Raw genomic sequence first — 19,984 nt, forward strand, 5'->3', positions numbered from 1 at the left:
GCTACGTTAGGTAGCCCGACTATGAACTTGGCAAGAGTTCTTATTATCTTAGTGAACTTATTATCTTAACATCACATCATCTCTGAGGTTTATAACACTTAGCTCTGATACCATTTCTGTAACACCCCCAGATCCGGGGTCGGGGATCCGGGTTGTCACGAGTTCCATTTCCCTTAGTAACACCCAACCTTAATCATTAATCAACTACTCTGTACTGTGACCCCACAATAAACACACATACCACACGTTATAGTCTCAGAGATGAACATCCAAAAATAATCACAAGTCATTTTATTCCACAATTATCTGCCAATACACCTTAGAAGGTTTTCTGAATAAATTTACATTTCTTTGCCATTATTACAATTCATAATTATACATAAGTTTGGTACATCATAAGTTGAAAACCTAGCCTATTGGTAGTTCCTACCTCAGCTACAGCGACATCAACGCCTATAGGAAACTGCGGAACGTTTCCTGATCGCTTGCGAATCGGGAGCTTGGTCCTGTTCATCTTTTCTATCTGTTGTTGTGTGATGAAAGAAGAAAGCAAGGGTGAGCAGCAAGCCCACCAAAATAATATGTATAATGATTAACAATATATGAGCCTTCTCATAGTACTCATGAAAATCTTGGTCAAAAGAAATGAACCAAGTTTGATATCTTAATGCGATGAAGTCGCAAAATATTCAGTATATATATATACATATATACTTTTCAAAATATTGGAAGTCCTCTTCCATGCATAATACACACAGAGTTCCAGTGTATAATTGTATAAAAATATCGTTGCAAGGTGATCTCATATATCTAACCTTTTCTCAACGTTTTTCTGAAAATCTTTGTCATGCATAAGATAATCATTTACTAGATATAAGTTTAGAAGATGAAGTTACAAGATTGGATACTTACTAGAATCTTTTATCATGTGTAAGATAATTACTTACTAGATATAAGTAGAAACAAGGGATGAAGTTACCAAATACTTCACTACACTTATATCATTTATAAAGCTACTTGAACTACCACTGTTCAAAGTATAATGAGCTTTTACCAGTTCATCACATAGATGAGACTACAAGATAAGATTTGAATAGATTCAATCTTTGAAATATTATTAAAGGAAATGAAGTTAGGATATACTTCATTAAGTTCTGATATATATATATATCCACATATACATCTTCTTTATACATTTCTTGAAAACCTCTGTCATGTAAAGTATGAACAGAATTGCAATATCCAATGAATTTGGAAAGGAAAAGAATTTTGGCATAAACCTGATATCTTGCTGATCAGGCAAAGATACCAATAAGTAACCTTTTCTACTAGTAGATGGACGAATTCCCCACTGGTCATCACCCTGGTCTCAATAGGACCTTATGCTGGACTGCCACTCAGCCACTTATGCATTTGATGGACTCCCACTGAGCCACTTACACTATCATGGACGCCCATTGAGCCCATGTTGCTTATGCCGACTCAATAGATGGACTTACTTCCCGAACGTTGGGTAAGTAATCAATTCATTTATCCAAACTGCAACCTTGTTGCGAATATAAAATACACCACAGAGCCGGATCCCTCAGGTTTTGAGCGAGTATTTAAATCCCCTTTAAAAGGAAGATCTTAAATATAAAAATGAGTTTTGGGATCCGCTCTAACCTTTAAAAATCATTTTGAAGACTCGAAAACACTTTAAAGAGTGTTTGGAGTAATGCTGATTAAATGAAGTAAATCAGTCCCAATATTTTTAGAAAATGTCTGAATATTATTATTTAAATAATATTCCCATAAAGAATAATGGAGGTAGAAGTTGGAAAACTTATACTCGAATGAATAGCAAATAATCAAAGATATACTTATACGAAAGTAATATCTTTATTTGAATAATCAAAAATAAGTTTGATTATCGACACCTTATTCTTTAATACAATAAAGAATATTATTAAGTAATAAGCGGAGTCATAATACCTTGAATGAATACTATAATTAATATTCATAAAATAAAGGAGTCATACATCCTCAAATGAATATCCAAGTAATATTCAATAATAATATAAACTGAGTCATAAGCCCTCGAATGAATATTCAATAATATTCAAATAATAAAATAAACTGAGTCATAATCCCTCGAATGAATATTCAATAATATTCAAATAATAAAATAAACTGAGTCATAAGCCCTCGAATGAATATTCAATAATATTCAAATAATAAAATAAAGGTATCGAATAAACCTTATTCGATCAATAGTTTTAAAAACTATATCCATATATATATAAATATATATATATATATAATATACTCGGGAACATCGACTCCCGGTTTAGAAATATGTTCACCTTTTATCCCCTATACCAAGGGTATACGCAATTACCGTTTATCTCTAGCATAGCTATTATGCAACGAATAAGCATTGAAATCAACAGATAGATAACCAGATTACTAAACAGACATGCATATATACCATATCAGCATGCTTCAATATATTGCAACATTTGCTAATTAACCAACATGCATCTATCGCAAGATAATGCAAATACATATATACATCACAACAACAGTTATAACAGTTAGAAAACTTGCCTGAGCGACTTGGGGTGATAAAAGGCTCGGGACGAGTCTGGTAACCTATAAACAACAAGTAAGTTGGAATTAAACCAAAGTCACTTGTAAATCTATACTTTAACTAACTTAGACTCGAACGCTTGTTTTGCGCTTACTGACTCGCTTAAGTCACTCGGGTACCCTCGGCTCCACCATTTTTAATAATTTAACCTTTACGAGTTTTAAGGCGATTCCTTCGCGAGTGTCTTACCAACTGCCTAACACACTTACCATAAATGTTTCATACATTAATTAACCCTTTTTGGTCTTTAACCTATGTTTCAAAGTAAGGCGAGGGGTAAGGGTTCGTTCGCGAAACGTCGTTACTTAAAACGGCCGTTTCTCCTAAACCGTTCATCGGAATCGAACGAACTACATATCAAAACGAAGCTCGTAACACGAACTATCTAAACATGGCAATGGTCAAAATCGAGCAGGGGGTTCTCGGGTCCTAATGTTATGCACAAAAACAGTCTAAAGGAAACCGGACGTTACGACGGCTATGTTTACGCGATTTCCCAATTTAAAACCATTCAAAACCAACCCAATTCAACCTCAAATCCAACATACAACCAACATCCATCCTTATCACATCATAACAACCCCAACCAATTCAATTTTAACATTCATACTTATGCCTAAGCTTGAATTTAACTATACTACAATCTTTTAATCAAAACAACAACATTTACCAATCCGATTCAATACCATTTCAATCCCAAACTCTAAATCACAAACATCAAGCTACAATATCACCCTACTAATCAAAATCATCTTATAATACATAGGAATCTAGGGTTTGGAGATGATATACCTTCCTTGAAGTGGTGGGAGTAGCTAGGAAGCCTTAAGAAGCTTTGAGAAGTCTTAGGAATGCTTGGATCTTCAAGGAAATCAAGAAAAATTTCAAGTTAAAAACTTGAAAACACTATTCATTGTCTTCTTCTTTGATTAAATGAAGAAGATTGAGAAGGAATTGATGGCTTAAACTCATGATATAGCCATAACTAAACATAAAGATGATTAGGGAATTATCTTACCAATTTAGGAGGCTTGGATCTTGAGTTTTGAATTCTTGCCCATTTGCAATAGTAAAAAGCCGAGAGCATGAAGAACAATGCCTTGGTTTCTTTTTTTTTGATTTTGATGAAAGTGATTTGCTTGGCTTGGTTGATTGGTTTTGTGTTTGATTTAGTTAATTACCTTGTTGCCCTTGATTTTGTGTGGTTAAAAAGCCACCACATCTCCTTCCTTCCCATGTCATGCTTGTGTCATCCTCATGATGTCATCCTCCCCTCTTTGTCCTCTTCTCATTGGTTGGGTGACATCATCCTCTCTAATCCCTTTGATTAACTTCCTAATTGTTTGCCTAATGACCGCTGATCTGTTATACGGTTCGCTTAACTTTCGTTTTCGTTTATCGTTTGAAGGATCATACCCGGGATCTTATTACTTAGGTTCCCTTAACCTTTCTCAATACATTATATTCCTTTTATGATCCTCTCTTATAATCCTTTAATTTAAATCCTTTTTATCATGTTACCTTATACTCAATTCTTTCCGTATCTAGTGGATTTCTGGGAAAAATCAAAGTGTTCGGAATTGGATTCTGACGATCTTTACATACACTTATATACCATATAGAGTGCCAATAAAATCTCAGAATATCCATAAAAGAACCCCTACCTAGTGTGTCATGAAAAGTTTTCTCATTCAGCAAAAACACTATTCATAAGGGTTTCAAAAATTTTCCAAAAATTGGGGTTATTACACTGATTGTACTAGTATGACAATTGGTATGACAATCAATAGTCATACCGAAAGTCATGCTAGTACAAACAATTGTCTTGCCGAAAGTTACACTGGAAGAGAATTGTCTTGCTAGTTCAATCAGATTGTCTTGCTAGTACAAACAATTGTCATACCGAAAGTCTCTCCAGTTCAACTGATTGTCTTGGTAGTACAACTGGATTGTCTCACCGATTGTCATTGCAGTTCATTCTATTCGGCTGTTTAATTAAAAGAAGCAGAACACATTCAACAATCATCCACAACACAAAAGTCAAGAACAAAGCAGAAAAGAAAAACAAGAAGCAATATTTCATCTTTTCATCTGCATACTTCAAGATTAAATTTCTAGATTGTAAAATTAAATCCAATCCACTAGAAATCTTTATCTTGCTCTTGTGTAACAATCTAGCGGATCAAAATCCCTAGAATTTAATCTCAAATCGCGTTTAGCATTTGAATCTTTTTATTGCAAAAATAGAAAAAGTTCATGTCGAATTTAATCTAGATTTGTGATAATTAATTTGAGATTAATTCCTTGTAATCGATACAGTTGTTGTAACACCTTTCAAGTTTAATAATATTTTTATTTTAACTTGAATTTTGTTTCACATTTTTTATTCCGTATTTAATTCAATTATTCGGTACTGTTTGTATTCAACCCCCCCTTCTACAAACACATTGGGACCTAACAAATACAGCTTTAAGTGAATTCTAAAAAGATAAGGCTATTGTTCAAGAGTTCTCAGCTGCAAGAATACCCCATCAAAATGGTGTGGCTGAAAGGAAAAATAGAACTCTAGTTGAAGATGCAAGAATATTGCTGTAATATGCCAATTTGCCAACAGGTTTTTGGGAAGAAGTTGTCAATACTGCATGTTATACTCAAAACAGATATTTAATCAACAAAAACCTTGTCAAATCACCTTACTCAATTTTATCAGAAAGAAAACCTACTGTGAAGCATCTGCATATGTTTGGAAGCAAATGCTTTGAAAAGACAACTCTGAATATGTTAAAAAATTTGACTCTAAAGTATTTGAAGCTATTTTTATGAGATATTCATTGGAAAGAACTGGCTACAGAGTTTATGTGCTTGAGCAAAAAAATTAAGGAAATCATTGATATGACCTTTAATGATGACAAGTGTTCAACCTTGGAATGCCTTGATGAAAATAAAGCTGAAGCCCTAGAATTTGAAAATCTAAACATTGATAGTGATTTTAAAGATGATGTTGTGATCAACACAAATAATAGAATGGAGGAAGAAATAAATGAATCAGTGAACTGTGAAGATGAGGACTTATCTCAAAGTGGAAGCTCACCTGAATTTGATGGCACAAACTTAGGGGGAGAAAGATATGGCAGTTCTGCAAGTCATTCCAACAATGAAGGAATTGTTGACAACTCTAGGTAACAAGATCACACCATAAAATGGGATAGGAGTTACACAAGAGATGCAATCATTGGTGATCCAAATGCTGGAGTGAGGACTAAGAGTGCAAATATAAATAAATTCTTACATGCATGCTTTCTTTCACAAATTGAGCCTAAAAAAACTTAGGAAGCTCTACCTGATCCTGACTGGATATCTGCCGTGCAAGAAGAAGTAAATCAATTTGAGAGAAATAAAGTTTGGGAATTGGTTCATACACCAAAGAATAGAAGCATCATTGAAACAAAGTGGATGTACAGGAATAAAATGGATGAAAATGGAAATGTGACTAGAAACAAAGCAAGACTGGTTGTCAAAGGCTACTCACAAGAAAAAGGAATTGATGGATGAAACTTTTGCTCTAGTTGCAAGACTTGAAGCAATAAAAACATTTTTTGCATTTGTTGCTCATTCAAATTTCAATTTGTATCAAATGGATGTGAAAAGTGCATTCCTTAATGGTGAATTGGTAGAAGAAGTCTATGTGCAACAGCCAAGTGGTTTTGAAGATCCAGAATTTCCAGACTCTGTTTACAAACTATTAAAGGCCCTTTATGGATTAAAGTAAGCACCTAGAGTTTGGTATGACACACTGTCAGAATTCTTACTCAAACATGGATTCATAAGAGGCACGATTTATAAGACTCTATTCTACAAGTAGCATGATGATGATATATCCTAGTTCAAATTTATGTGGATGATATCATTTTGTGTTCTATTAATGAAAAGCTATGTCAAAGATTTTTAAGACTCATGTAGAGTGAATATGAGATGAGCATGATGGGAGAATTAAGTTACTTTCTTGGTCTTCAAGTTACCCAAAGAAGTGATGGAATCTTTATGAGTCAAACCAAGTATGCAAAGATTTATTGAAGAAATTTGGAATGGTTGACTGCTCACCTGCATCAACACCTATGTCTACAACTACTAAGTTGGATAAAGATAAGAAAGAAAAAAGTGTAGACATTTCAGGTTATAGAGGAATGATTGGATCTTTGTTGTACTTAACTGCTAATAGACCAGACATCATGTTTGCAACATGTCTGTGTGCTAGATTTCAAAAAAATCCTAAAGAATGACATTCGATGGATGTCAAGAGAGTTTTCAGATATTTGAAGGCGACACCAAACTTGGGATTATGGTATCCTAAGGGAACTGGTTTTGAAGTTGTTGGATACACAAATAAAGATTTTGCTGGATGCAGGGTAGATAGGAAGAGTACAAGTGAAAACTGTCAATTTATTGGTCAAAGACTTGTATCTTGGTACAGTAACAAACAACAATTTATGTCAACTTCCATAGCTGAGATTGAATACATAGTTGCTGGAAGTTGTTTTGCTCAAGTATTTTGGATTTGGAATCAATTAATGGACTATGGCGTAGCGTTACACAAAATTTCAATCATGTGTGACAAAACAAGTGCCATATCTATTGTTGCTAATCAAGTTAATCATTCTAGAACTAAGCACATTGATGTAAGGTACCATTTTATTAGAGAACATGTTGCAAATGGTATCGTTGAACTAATTTTTGTTCCAATAGAAAAACAATTAACTGACATTTTTACTAAACCTTTGGATGAAACTACTTTCACTAGACTTGTAGGTGAAATTGGTATGCTTAATTATTCATCCTAAAGGCAAGAACTCAGCTAATGTTATGTAGCAGAATAATTTCTGATAAATCAAAATTCATTTGATTAATTGGAAATTAACTAAAATTTGATCTATAAATATTTCAGTACTCTCTATATATTTATTTTTCAAAATTCAAACTTAACTTGAAAATTTTCAAATTCTGGGAGAAACTGTCTAATTTCTAATTCACATTTTTAATATGTGAAATTAATATAAGACAGAACTGAAAAAAGTTAATCAGAAGGTTGAATTAGTGGAAAAATGATCCGGGTGAATTTGATATCAAGTATAAACCAGATACAAAGTTTAAGATTCAAGTTTTGACTAACTTCATAGTTAAGTGAACCATTAACAACCAATAAGTCAGTGGGCACGAAAAGATACCTCATGAGAGCAATGGAACATGTAAACACAATAAAAATGGTACAAATGCAAATTATGTTAAAATAATTGTTATTTTAAAATTTGTGTTATTTTTTTTTGACAAAAAGCAGGAAGTTGTTTTCATTAATTAACTAATTCCGACAAAAGACAATCCTTCAATTTAACAGGAAGAAAACTCCTTTCAAAATTTTGTATTAGCTAGATTTAGTTGTTCGGTTTTTAATAGTAACATCTCTCGATTATTCTTTTGCTCAGGTTGACGCAACTAATTTTCTTTTTCACTTCTTAAAATGTTATCTCAGTTAGGGTTGTGTAAGTTCTTGGTTTTATTAAGTTTTTAAGAGCTAACTATTTTCTTTGTTCGATGTGACATCCAGTTAGGTTTGTATAGTTGTTTGTTTTCGTAGATAACTCGTAAATATTGGGATGTCTTATGATGCATTAAGGATTAGAGGAGATGAGGATCATAGCAGATTACCGGGGTTGCATTCCACAAATAACAATTCATAATAAAGAATAATAACGAACACCATCAAAATACTTTATTTTATATAAAAAATAGTCTTTTAAAATTAAAATCAAAATACATAATATGGGTTAAACTTATCATGTCGAAGAAAACGTGAAGTTTGGTGTAAAATTGAAAATTAAGTATAACATAGAATCCAGTGCAGAATTGAGTATAGAATCATAATCTTCTATGCATTTTTGTAAAAAGGAAATTATGTGCAGTAATATTATATTTGATAGTAATTTTTTTTTCAATTCAATTTTTATACATAAAAACCTTTTTTAAGTATGAAAAGTAAAATCTAAATATTCATTTATGTATGATTCTAAATTTTTTTTTAATTATTATATATATAAGGGTGTTTTCTATGGAGTAATAATGACCCATAATTATATATACGAATAATTTTAAAATTTGTTTATGAGTAATTCTGGGCCTCCTTAAATAAAGAATATGGGGTTGGTCAAAAGGGTCTTAAAAAGAACTCAAATAAGCCCAGCATTATGATATGAAATCGACTGCATTGGCTTCCAAATATTTGAAAGATGTGCGAAGAGAAGGAAAGAAAAATGTCTTGGTGGGTGGTACAGAAAAGCAATTGGCGGATGCAGCTAGCAGTCCTGAAAATTACAGGGAGGAGGATTAAATTGCACGCACGGTTTCTTCTGCTCCTTTTGTCGGGGGCTCACTGACTCACATGCAGCTTACTATTTTAACTCGTACAAATAGTATTTTCCAATTATTTCGTTCAACAGTTGATTACTTTTTCTTGTCGATGTACCCCGTTCTATTATTCAACACCGTTGATGTTTCCTATTTCCAACGGTAAATAACCAATCCTTGTTCATTCTATAGATCCTCAATCCAATATCTTGGTCCAGATTCTTTGATTAGAGCATGCCCCGCCAAAGGAAAGGGAGAAACATTTACGTATAATAATGTGTTTTTGCCAAAAATTTCGTATATTAAAATCTTTTTACCTATATTTCTTCTGTCAAAAGAGATTGACAGAGAAATGAGTGATGTTGCATGTTCCCAGTGCTAGGCTTTTGATCAATATTAATAAGGTGATCCATATTTGATAAACTGCAAATAAACTGGACAGATTTTGTAGCTAAAATGACACATTTTGACATTTTGTAAACATCTTATTTTTTACAGTGATATAGATAAGAAAAACAAAGTTACAATATATTTTTTGGCCGAAGAACAGCAAATTTAGACATTGGCCGAGTCAGAATTACATCCGAGCGAATGCCAAATTACATTATATATATTTTTTACGACGGAAATTATAAAAGACACAAATAAAATACTAAGAAAAATATATCTCAAACTGACATTAAGATCACTTATTTTAAGATTATATGCTTAGAACAAAACAAGTTAGGTGCAGATTTAAGAAAGAAAATAACATGTTAAATTGAGTTTTGGAAAAGGAGACTAGCAATGTTATTTTGATGAATGAAGAATAACTAGTCTTATAACTACATCAATTTTGTTCAAGTCAAGTTTTAACTTCAAACAAGGGAGTTTCTCCCAAATACAAAATAAAAGTTGAAAATTAAGTAAAAAACGCTTAAAAATTACACAGACCCCTAATTCAGGGAGGGTCCCTGGTCTGATAGTGCCTCCGCCGCTGAATACAAGGAAATGAATCGATCCCAGTGTTCAAATTAGGTAACGGAATCTCCATCCTTGCTTATTTGATTGTGCTGTATAGAGAGAATGTATGGAATCATATTGTAGGTTAGGAGGGCAATGTTTATGAGAAGAGAGTGGGCTCCTGGATTCAGTGAGTTGGCACCCCATTTCCAGCTACCTGATTATTCTACATACTGTACATATTTATTCCTTCTTCACACTTCGATCACAATGCCTCGTGTCTTTGTCTAATTGTCTTGTTTTAATAGTAATTTACAAGCAATGTGCACCCACACACGACTAGGAGTGTACACGGATCAGGTTGGACGGGTTGATGGAATTTAGCAACACAACCCAATTAATTCAGGTTTTCAAAATTTCAATCCAAACCGAATCGTTTAAATTTATAAGTCAAACCAATTTGTAATACTTCGGTTTGATCGGTTTAATAAATATGCAAAACTAATATTAATAATTATAAAATAAAGCAGAAAGTCTCAAAGTCTGAAAATCTGAAAAACTTGAAAATAGTTCAACAAAATATTACAATCATCCATGTCAGATATAGCTTAAACATCCAAAATAGAGTGATAACACAATACTTAGTCTTTAAACATTCTTTCAATATTGAACTCAATAAACGAAAACAATGACATATTTTTTAAACACGGAGGACTGATGCTATAAATTACAGATAAATCAACCTATGTATTAGGTCTGAACATATTCACAGTTATTAAATTAATAAATTAATGTGTAAGTATATTTTTAATCGGGTTGGATTTGACCGGTTTAAAAATATCGAAACTCATATCCAACCCAATTAAATTGGGTTGACAGTTTTTCAACCCAAATATGTATCGGGTTGAAAAAAACCGGTTTGGATCGGTCGAAATAGGGTCGGTTCGGATCAGTTTGATCGGTTTAATCGCGTTGTGTACACCCCTACACACCACTATTCCATCTATACTTTTAAGCGTGGCAACATAAATAATGTTGATCATCAAAGATTAGTTAAATTTTATCACTTATAAGACCTAATCAATTATTTATTTAAACATGGAAAGAAAAGACAATCTATCTCTACATATATATACTATAAGCTAGCTAGGACAAAATTAACAAGGACAGTGCCAAGATTGCTACTGCTGCTAGTGGGCAAATGCAGTCGTGACTTATGACTAATGGAGCTGATACTTATATACTCAGACACACTACCAATCAACAGATCAGATATACATGGATATACAAATTGACATGTTTAGCTTTTACAGATGCGGCCATTATATACTAACTCATGACAATTAGCTACCTAGAATTAACAACAAATACCATTGATGTGGACATCTACATAAACTTTAACTTATATAAATCTATCTCTGATGTCAGCAAATCAATAATAACTATGCAAGCAAGTTTGTTATGATATACATGTCAAAAATATAACTAAATATATTAATGATTTAGACACATTCAATATTTATATAAATGTCAAATATATATTAAATTTTGAATACCTAACACTTAAGCACACAAGGTACCTCTTGATTCTTCCTAAACCATCTACATTCTATTTTGAAGACCCGAGGGATATCTGCAAGCTAGGCTAATTGTATCTGTACTCCTCTTGCTTTATACAGTTTCAACTGGCGCTTTTGCTTGTTCTTTTTTAAACCTAAACTCAGCACATTCAAAAAGATGTCACTGCTTATAGATGAACCCTCTAATAATTGACAATAATATGGGAAGACAAGATGGAGTAGCTAGCTATGTGTGCATAGTTTAATAAGGAACATGTAGGTGGCCAAGAAAATGGGATAATAGATAAACTTAAAGAAAGTTGGATGAATGTAGGTATTGTCTGCCCTGTGCTCCTCCTAGTCAGAATGCCAATTTACAAACCACAAAGCCTTATTATATTCACAACACTACATGCAAATCAGCATATTTGATTATATATACTATTAGTTATAGCAGAGTAGAACAGCTTGACATAGGGGAGATGATATACCTGTTTTGTGCTACCATTTTGGATGTGATATATTTGATCACTCAATTGTTTACAAAATTAGAGCTTCTGTTATCCAACTGTAGTTAATCATATAAGTATTTTGTTAACTTCTATATTATATATGTATGTTAACTAACACTTAGATTGACAAGTCACAAAAGTACCACACACTGCTATCATCTGATGAGAACTTATTGACTTTAAACAAGACAAAAGAGATACAAAGCTACTTAGCTCTTGCTAACTCGGTGTAGCTACAGATACACATGATATAACCTGTTTGAAAAATAGTTACCCTCGTCTTACTGGATTGTTTATGTTACTTTTCGGCTCGCTTTTCAATGCTCGTCTAAAATATACTTCCATAATGTATTTTTTTTAAAAAAATTCTTAAAAAAGTTTAATGTTTAAACTTTTATTCAGAAAAAAAATTTAAAAAAAATATTATAAAACTATACTTTATTTTATTGAAACCTCGAAATACTTGCAAACAGTGTACGTAAAGAACTCACCGGACGGAGGGAGTATAAATTAAAGTTTTAATATATGAACCCCTGTTGGGAGTTTATGTGTCACTTAATTACCTCACACATACATACATACAATATATTCTCAATTGAACACTATATAATCAACTGACAATCACTATTTATACAACAGACAACAGTGCAGGGGATCATTGAGTAATCTTCATCTTTGTAGAAATATATATATAAATATCCTTTCAAATGCTTAATTTTGTCTTTAGTTACTTAAAGAAGTGCACCCCCTTGATTTGCCGATAATGCTGGATCCAGTTAATACAACAAAATGAAAGCTAAACACCACCACCAGTGTTGCGGGAGAAAGAATTAGTTGAAAAGGACTCAGAAACTACCTCATCCACCTCTCTCTTGTGAAAATTCCTATGGCAACCGCAAGCTGCACAATTAAAAGCTTCAGTGGAGCCTTCTTCTCCATTAGCCATGAATTCTCTGCATCCATCTACAGCATAGCCTCCTATACTTGCCGCATGGTTCTTCTGACATTCTGCGTACCTTACACTTCTCACCAGTGAAGTGCTGGAACTTCTCCCTTTTGATATCACCACTACTTGCCGCTTCTTCATGATCTTTAGTTGATATTGTTCGAGACTCAGATCTACATCAGATTAAAGCCAATTATGTGTATTAATATATTGTAATAAGAAAAAAAAAGGGCAGCTAGCTCACTTTAGGTGGCTTGTCTTCTTAGCTAACCCTAACATGCTTAAGTATTTATCTATGTTATACAAGTGCTAGTGAGTTTTCACTCCCCCACTTAAAATTATATATATATTTTTTTATAATTTATATATCAACAATACTAATGAGTGGCCTTACTATTTCATGGCCTTTAACTTTTGATATCAGTTTGTAGAATGATTCTCATGTGCCCATTTGATGTCCAGCTTGGTCTCCAGTTAGAAGATGCCACTTAATGCGTATCAACAACTATAGGAAAGATAGCACCAGGACACTGAAAATTCTTTACTAAAACATTTGACAACGAAATAGAAGGAATATTATATATATATATAAACAACGAAATAGAAGGAATATTATATATATATATATATATATATATATTACTGCTTTGACATCAACTACTTGAGCACAAGGACATGGCTGCTTGTAAAATAAAAGATATATCGTATATACCATTCATTTTTATACAGTTTTTTCATTTTTATACCGTTTTTTTGGATGTCTATATTTCAAAAATAGTAAAATTTTATAATATAAAAATTAACTCATTCCGTTACATACCACTCCTACACTAACTTTAAATATTAAATATTAATTGACTCGATCACTTTATTTACTCACTACAAGAAAGCAAGGCTAAATTCAACCAAATAAATTCAACTGGTCTAAATTTGACCAAAATCAATTGAACTCGTGGTCAACGAAAAGTCTGAACATGGCACGACTACATTTGACCGCTGACAGTCGCATTTAAGCCGGTTGAATTTAGTAATAAACTCGACCGGTTTTTAATGTGGTTGAATTTATCCCCACCCAAAAAAAGGAGGGAATTGTTCCCGCCATTTAAAAAAAATTCTCCTCAAATTCAACTGGAGGGAGTCGCATACTAAATTCAATCGCCTTTGGGCACATGTTGAATTTACCCTTTTCATTTAAAAAATAGAAAATATAATTAAATTAATTCCCGCCAACAAACAGAGGCATTTTCTCTCGCCCTCTATATTTTTTAGCATTGGCATTAGTATATTCAATTACATGCAGTTGTATTTAGCATACCTCTCAATACAACCGGACGTAGTGGAATTTAGCCTTACCCTAAAAAAAATTTGGAGGGAATTTTCCCTCCAATGAATTTGCTGCATTTTTTTAGCATTACTAAATTCCATGGCCTGCGGTTGATAAATGCGACCGACGACAGTGGAAATTAGTCGCTCCTTAAATTCGACCGGTACCAATCGAATTAAGCCGATTTAATCTCCAACCATACTTCAGCCTACTTTCCAGTAGCCGCAACTTTCAATCTTCTACCCATTGTCTCAATTTTCTCTCTCATTTCTTCACCAAACTACATTCATGTGATCATCCTTAATCATCAAGTAAGTGCAATTACTACTTTTCATTTATTTTATGTTTTTGGCAATTTTTCATGTCATTTGTTGATAAATAAATTAAACCATTGTTGTTTACAATTTTTATTAATAGGATGATAAGTAGTGTAATATGTTGATATATTTAGTGGTTAATAATTACATCGCAGATTTAGTTTTATGTTATGAATTCAAACATATATATATATATATATATATATATATTTGTACTTTTGTAGATGGAATCTGATCGTAGTTGGATTGGTCGTAGCCGATATAATGAGGCCAAATATTTAACCGAAGAATATAAAGTAGGTGTGCAAAATTTCATTAAATTTGCTTTAGAGCATCTTCAAGAAGAAGATAATGGCATTATAAGATGTTGTTAGGATTATGTTGTGAACTTGATGATAAATTGAACAAAATACTTTAGTAGATTTTAACTTAGTATTTTTGTATCTCTCGACGGATTTTCTAATATAGTCCCGACGGATGATCTTTATAGTCCCGACGGATGACAATTTGATATCCATCGAGAGTGTAGCTTATGTAATAATAAGTCTTGTAGCACATTTTTGCAAACAACAATGTTTTAGTTGAGTAGATTATGTAGGATTCTTTAAGTCATGTTGGCTACTAGATTGATATGTAGAATAGGTTGGCTAATTGTAAATATAAGATGCCTTGTAATTCTGCATAAGTGAAATAAAATTAAGTGACCGAAAGACTCCCGACGGATGATCTACAAAGACTCGCGATAGATACTGAATAAGGCTCCCGACGGATGATCAACATAGTCCCGACGGATGATGATATTCAAAATAGCAGTTGATAGTGACAAATAGTCACATGCTTCGGGTGGTTGCAAATGGAATATGGCAGCCTAATTACAGGATATAGAGAACAAAGAAGCATTACCATTTCCATGCAATTATGAAGATATTAAAAGATGCTGGATAGAGTAATGTAGTAGCATGAAGTTGTTAGTATTTATGCCCTAGCGACAATATTGTAATTCCCTAACAATACAACAAGAATTACAGACGGGGGGGTTGAATGTAATTCTGGCTTCTTTTTGAGATTTATAAAAAATGGTTCTAACTCAATTTATATCTAACTGTTTGATTTGCAAAGTGCGGAATACAGAGTTAAGTTAATCAAACATAAAGTAATAAAAACTCAGATCTTCAAAACTTTCTGGTGGATTTGAATGTATCTACCAGATATATATATATATATATATATATATCAAGAGAACCCTGTGAAGTTTGAATAGCTCACAGCTGCTTTACAAGTGAACAAATAAACTACAGAGAAATTCTACAGAATACAACTTACAAATGTTTCTCTGCTAAAAATGTGTTTGATTAGTTGTTTGTTCTACTAGATACACTTGGTTTATATATCAACAAGTTTACATGGTAATAAGACAGGATAATAAAACAAAACGTATCAAGTCCAACTTCATACTGCTTCACTACTCTATTCCAGCATCTTTGAATATCTTCATAATAGCATGGAAATGGTAATGCTTCTTTGTTCTCAAAACCCTGCTAAACAGGCTGCCACATTCCTTTTGCAAACACTCGACACATGTGACTGTGTTGTCACTGTCAACATATATTTGAATTAATCATCCATCGGGTACATGTTTGTTATCCGTTGGGTAGCTTTGTTGATCATCTGTTGGGTAGCTTTGTTGATCATCCGTCGGGTAGCTATTTATCATTTGACTCCATTTCATTTGTGTAGAATTACAAGAAATCTTATATGTACATTTAATCAACATATTATGCACATCTATTAGCAGTCTACATCATTCATAAGCTACTACAGAATCTATACAAAGTTGTTTGCAGAAATGTGCTATAGTACTTATTGTTACATAAGTTACTCACCCGGTGGATATCAATTAGTCATCCGTCGGGACTATATTGAATCATCCGTCGGGACTATAATTGATCATCCGTCGGGTGCTATAAAATTCACTAAGTTAAATCTACTAAGATGTTTTGTTTAATTTATCATAAAGTTCACAACATATTCCTAACAATATATGTTAGATATGTTTATGATGTCATGTCTAATCTGATTTGTGTTTAGTTTTCAGAACTTATCAACATGACTTATCAGGACTTACTGGAAATCAGAATTTACTGAAGTCAAAACTTAATATCAGAACTTAAGGCGTCAGAAGATATATATCAGGACTTAAGTGCGGGAAGACTTCAGATAAGGAATATGGCTGATTTACAGGAGAAGATCTGGACTAAAACAAAAGAAGATATGCATTCAAGAGTTAGAGAACTAGAAGACTTGTAGAAGATATCTAATTGATATATTTTAGGAGACAGAATTATATTCCATATCAATTAGAAGATATCTTGTAAATGTGTACTATATAAACACAGCTTAGGGTTTATATTATAGGTGTTATCATTATCGAGAAGATTATATATTTTAACCTAGCATCTCTTATTGATATTTTTCATCACTGAGAGAGAACAACAGTTCTATTATAACAGAGTTTATTTGAATATACTTGATCTTTGTTATATACTTGTGTTGAAATCGATTTGATTGTATAAATACTATATTCAACTCCCTTCTATAGTGTTGTGTGACCTGACAAGTGGTATCAGAGCCTTTCTGTTAACATACATACAGTAAGATCTAAACAATCAATCATGTCTGAAGAAACACAAACTCCAACTAAGCCCACCAAAACTCAAGATACTCAAAACACTCAAACCCACAGTCGATATGAGACTATTAGGGTTCCCATACTGAGACCATCTGAGTATCCCATATGGAAAGTGAAGATGGCTATATTTCTGGAAGCTACAGATCTAGAATACCTTGATAGAATTAATGACGAACCACATAAGCCAACCAAGCTCTCTGTTGTAGTTGCTGATTGATAAGTGGCATTTTATACCACTTAGAACGTCTTAAAATGGCTTAAATTGGTGTCTTGAAATCAAGTATTTTGTGTATTTGATGCGTTTTTCTAGTGTTTATGCATTTCAGGGTATTAGTTGCATTTCGGGGGAGGAATCATCAAGAATAAGCCTTGGCATGTGTTCATCATTGCGAGAGGAAAGGAATGGGCAGATTACGGCGAAGAAACGGAACAAGCTTGGAATTTTTCCAGTAGGGTCCTGCGCGCCTGCGCAGCAATGCTGAGCGGCCGCGTAGCAGCCTGTGCGCCTGCGCAGATATGCTGAGCGGCCGCGCAAGGTCGGGGAAAAAGCTGAATTATTTTAGACTTCTACTTCTGTGTGGCTTCCAACTTCTATGTAATCTGAGTTTTATGGGACTATTATATAGGTAGATTTGAGACGTTTTCACAGGGAGTATGAAGGGGATTATGTTTTAGATTGTGTTTTACGCAAGAAGCGAAGGAGATAAGGAAGAAGACCGATTTAGCACACCGCAACGAAGATGAAGCATATATTCTTGTGATTCTTGTTTCGTTGTAACGTTGGATGCTAGTTTTCTTGCTTTGACTTATTTACTCTTGTGACGTACTCTGTTTTAATATAATTAGTTTAGTTATTATTTTCTTGTGTTTGTTTGTCATGATTTCATATGAACCCATGATGGCGATAAGTTCTATTATGGGCTAATCGTGATCATGGGGTTACAACGGATTTATTATGGAATTCTTTAGTTAATTGTTTAATACTTTAGTGTGTGATGATTGCATGATATCTAGTATTGGTTGTGCGTATTCGTCTTATGTGCGTCGCGAACATATAAGATAGGGTGTTAATCTCTTGTGAAGCGACGGTGGATCTTGAGATTTAGAACTTGCCATGCTAGCATAGGTTCATGTACGTTGTGCATGATTAGTGGGTAACTCTAACAGTTTTATTTGCCCTATGTAATCAAAAGGGATAACTTGTGCTTAAATTGTTGTGTTGTCAATTTCTGTAGACATATAGGAACTCAACATAATTGATGACTATTCAACTTCTATCTTAATTGTGGATGCTTGGTAGAATGGTATTAGTACAATGAAAGTTGGTTTTTATCAGTTTCGTGTTATTCGATTAATGTCATCACTGTCACATGCTAAAGGTAATAACAATGGCTATAGAAGGAAGTAATAATGAAGTTGTGATCTCATGAGTATTTTATTATTGATAAATTGAAGTGTTAGTTAAGTGGTTAATTAAGTAGTTAATTATAGTTAATATTTAATCAACAATTTTAAGTGTTATTATCTTAACATTGAGAAGTAATCATACATTGGTGAGTGAGTTTAATTAGACAATAATTTAGTCTGAGTCTGTGAGGGAACGAACTAGAAAGTATTCTATATTACTTGCGAACGCGTATACTTGCGTGAATATTAGCGCGTGTTTTCGCCCTAACAAGTTTTTGGCGCCGCTACCGGGGACTCGGCGTATTTGTTTAGTTTATGTACTTACCATCATTGGTCATTAGGACTCAGTGATTAGGACGTAGTAGTTACTTACTCTTTTCGGTTGTGTTTCAGGTACTTTAGCAAGCGTTTATGCAAACTCATTCTCGTGCTCGCAAGAGGACTTTAGATACAGCTGAGGAGACAAACGAAGTTCTTGATATTCCGGAGAAGTTAGATTTTGAGGATTCGGATTCAGGAACTGAGCAGAAAGAACCAGTAAACATGGGAGATCGTATTGTTCAAGCTGATCCAGCTCTTATGGATTTTTCTCGGCCTAAAATTGATGACATTCAGTCAAGCATCCTTCATTCGGCTATTCAAGCTAACACCTTTGAAATCAAGCCGGGCACTATTCAGATGGTGCAGAATTCTGTTTCTTTTGGAGGAGCGGCAACTGAAGACCCCAACATGCACATAAGAAATTTTGTCGAGATCTGCAGCACTTTTAAGTATAATTGCGTGACTGATGAGGCTATCAAGTTGAGGCTTTTCCCATTCTCACTGAGGGATAAGGCTAAAGACTGGTTACATTCTGAACCAGCTGGGTCTATCACTACGTGGCAAGATCTTGCGCAAAAGTTTCTGGTGAAGTTTTATCCAATGGCAAAGACTGCTGCTATGAGGAGTGCTCTTACTCAGTTTGCGCAGCAACCTACAGAATCTATGTGCGAGGCTTGGGAACGCTACAAGGAAATGTTGAGAAAATGTCCACATCATGGAATGCCGGATTGGATGGTGATCACTGGTTTCTATAATGGTTTGGGGGCCCAATCTCGGCCCATGCTCGATGCAGCAGCTGGAGGAGCCTTATGGGCTAAAAGCTATACTGAGGCATATAATCTTATAGAGACGATGGCTGCAAATGAGCATCAAAACCCAACTCAGAGGATGACGTCAGGCAAGGTCACAGGTATTCTGGAAGTTGATGCAGCCACCGCT

The 19,984-nt window shown here is 33.7% G+C and overlaps 1 non-coding gene across 1 annotated transcript; it reads right to left on the reverse strand.

Annotated features, from left to right (window-relative positions):
- Positions 1-19,660: 19,660 nt before the first annotated feature.
- LOC141698892 (small nucleolar RNA R71) lies at positions 19,661-19,767 on the reverse strand. The gene has a single exon (XR_012565389.1). It is a non-coding gene; the product is annotated as a small nucleolar RNA R71 (small nucleolar RNA).
- Positions 19,768-19,984: the final 217 nt, after the last annotated feature.

The sequence above is a fragment of the Apium graveolens genome, chromosome 11, assembly GCF_009905375.1.
Source record: "Apium graveolens cultivar Ventura chromosome 11, ASM990537v1, whole genome shotgun sequence".
Classification (NCBI taxonomy): Eukaryota; Viridiplantae; Streptophyta; class Magnoliopsida; order Apiales; family Apiaceae; genus Apium; species Apium graveolens.